The 3214-nt window shown below is 47.8% G+C and overlaps 1 pseudogene; it reads right to left on the reverse strand.

Annotated features, from left to right (window-relative positions):
• Positions 1–535: 535 nt before the first annotated feature.
• On the reverse strand, positions 536–1831 carry LOC148773780 (ubiquitin carboxyl-terminal hydrolase 17-like protein 13; annotated as a pseudogene).
• Positions 1832–3214: the final 1383 nt, after the last annotated feature.

Here is a 3214-nt window from a genome sequence, read left to right on the forward strand (position 1 = left end):
TGTATGTGTGTCTATGTGAGTGTGTATGTGTGTCTATGTGAGTGTGTGTGTGTCTATGTGAGTGTGTGTGTCTGAGTGTGTGTGTGTCTGTGTGTGTGCCTATGTGAGTGTGTGTGTGTGTGTCTATATGAGTGTGTGAGTGTGTGTCTATGTGAGTGTGTGTGTCTGTGAGTATGTGCCTATGTGAGTGTGTGTGTGTCTGTGAGTGTGTATGTGTGTCTATGTGAGTGTGTATGTGTGTATGTGTGTCTGTGTGTATGTGTGTCTATGTGAGTATGTGTGTCAATGTGTGTGTGTCTGTGTGAGTGTGTGTGTCTATGTGAGTGTGTGTCTGTGTAAGTGTGTATGTGTTTATATGAGTGTGTGTGTCTGTATGAGTGTGTGTGTCTATGTGAGTGTGTGTCTGTGTAAGTGTGTATGTGTTTATGTGAATGTGTGTGTCTATTTGAGTGTGTGTGTCTGTGTGAGTGTGTGTGTCTATGTGAGTGTGTGTTTGTGTCTATCTGAGTGTGCATGCAGATGTGTACAGCAGCGCTTACTGCAGTGCATCCAGAGGCCTCTGCGTCTTCTTGTTACTTTTCTTGCTTTGGCCTCCCCCTCGGAGACAAGGGTCATTTCCGATGTTTATTGGCCCCTGAGGTGGGGGGTCTCTGGTTGAATTGTTGAGCTGGTAGTTTTCCTGTTCAGGAAGTTTCTTTTTCCTCCCGTCTCTGTATTTTGACAGGTGGATGAGGACTGCCGTGGCAGGTGGGGCTGACTCGACCTTCTGGAGGTGGAACTCAAGCCGAGGTCGACAGTGTTCTGGAGGCGCCTCCACTCCCCTAGGCTGATTTCTTGAACGTCGGTTTCCTCCAGGGGCTCCTCCGACCCAGGAGCTCCAGAGCTGGCATCTCCTGCAGGCTCACTGTGGGCTGCATCCACGCCTGCGGGGTCAGCCCCCAGGGACCTCCTGGTGCTACCTCCATCGCCTCCTTCCAGTTCACTCTTCTGGATGTAAAGAGGACGTAGGCCTCTGGGCAGATGCCATGGCACAGGGGGTGACCTTAGCATCGTCCATCTTGTACCACTGGCCGTTTCCAGCTCTCACACAACAAAAGTAATATCCTGGTGACAGCTCCTCCCGAGTGGAACATGGCATAGAGCACGTAATCCAGGGGTCCTACCTTCTGCTCAGACATGTAAGGTGGCGCATCAAGGCACCCAGGATATCTCACTTGCTTGTGCATTTTGTCACCTGTGAAATCCGAGAGACACTTTAGCACTAGGATCAGGACCTTGGGGGGTGCGGTGCAGAGTCAGCCTCTTGGTGGCCAGCACCTTCTGGAGACATATGCTACAATGATAGGCATTGCCACCATCTAGCTTCTTGGGCTTCACCAACTCTCTCAAAGCTTGGTTCATACTCGGAGTTGCCATGATATCCAGTGGATGTCCAGACATGGGTCAAAAGTGTCTGAGACACCAAGGCAATGGAGACACTGGATCTGAGATCTCCAGGACCCTCCAAGGATCTGACAGATGAGGGTGCTGTCCTCAGAGGGATGGTCTAACAGCTCATGGGCACTCAGGCATGCTTGCTGCATGATGTCCAGAGTGAGCATCAGAAACTCGTGGGCATCTTCCTGCTTATATCTGTGGAAGCTAGCAACCAGGTCCTTCCGGGGCCAGATCACCTCTCCAGAATGAAGGAGGGCTCTGGTGATGTGAGCTTGCATAGCACACAGCACACAGATCTGGTCAGGACAGATGGTCCATGCTGCTGGAACAGCGTGAGCTGCCCAGGGCCCGCGTGTCGGTCAAGCACTACACGCATATAGCAGGTGTTCCCCATGTTCGAAGCCCGGCTCCCAGCTCATGTCTCTTTCAGCTCGGAAGTGGTCTCAGATTTCACAGGTGACCAAATGCACAAGAAAGTGAGATATCCTGGGTGCCCTGATGCACAGCCGTACATGTCTGACATGTAACCACTGGACTGCCCAGGAATTCCCCAAAGATCGTTTTTTAAATGGTGAAACTATAATGTATTTAGAAAGATGAAAACTTATTGGGAATCATCCACATTCATCCCGAGTATTTGAAATTAGAAGTCAACTCAAGATGTGTGAAAAAAACACCTGAAATGAAAGGTATGAGAAAGAAGTTGGACAGATGATAGATATTTGACGGTAGGAGTTCTAGTAACATTTGTTCTTTTAAAGCACTTCTTCAGTCCTTGAACCTCACAACCCCAGGTCTGGTCCCAGGAGTCCCCAGATCTGAGCCCAAGGCTTAATCTCTGCCTCCAGAGTGACTGGGTTATAGAAATGGAAAACATGCTCTGAGGGGTTTGGTGTGAAACCGCACCTACCCTGAGTCAGGAGGTCCACACTCCAGTTTCTATCTAAATAAAGATCTCCAACTGCAGGCAGAGGCTCAGTCGTAGAGGCGTAAAGTTTCCAGATCAAGGTGTAGTTGCTCTGTTTTCTCCTGAGGCCTCTGTTTTTAGAGTGTGACCACCATCCACCCACAGCGTCCTCTGGTGGCCTGCCCATCCTTAGACTCTGGGGTCTCTTGCTTTTCTTCTAAGGGCACAAGTCTACTGAGATGAGGGCTTGACTTTAACTAAACACTGTTTTATCTGCCGCTTCTCCATAGACATGAAGGAAATGGCAACCCACTCCAGTGTTCTTGCCTGGAAAAGTCCGTGGACTGAGAGCCTGTGGGGCTACAGTCCATGGGATCACAAAGAGTCTCCATAGACAGCCCCATGAGGGTCTCTTCAAGTTTTATTGATTTATTTTTACTTCCGGTCCACATTTTGCAGCATGTGGTATCTTAGATCCCCAACCAGGAATGGAACCTGCACTCCCTGCCTTGGAAGTAATTTCTTAACCACTGGACCACAAGGGACATCCCCCATTCTGGTCTCCTCAATGTGAAGATTGAACATACAAACTTGGTGGGAGATACAATCTGGCTTCTAAAAGGTCATTCTTTTTTGTGTTTTCATGTTTTAAAAACTGGCTTTTAATTTTTATTGATATTTTTTAGTTGAAGTACAGTTGATTTACAGGATTATATTACTTTCAGGTGCAGCATTTAGTACTTCAATATTTTTACTAGATCATACTCCACATAAAATACTTATAAAATATTGGCCATATTTCCTAGGCTTGTGCATTACATCCCTGTTAGTTATCTATTTCACACCTGGTAGAATCAAGGATTGGAATAT

This window comes from Moschus berezovskii, chromosome 26 (genome assembly GCF_049115385.1).
Source record: "Moschus berezovskii isolate FMDL1 chromosome 26, NW_MosBer_1.0, whole genome shotgun sequence".
Taxonomy (NCBI): Eukaryota; Metazoa; Chordata; class Mammalia; order Artiodactyla; family Moschidae; genus Moschus; species Moschus berezovskii.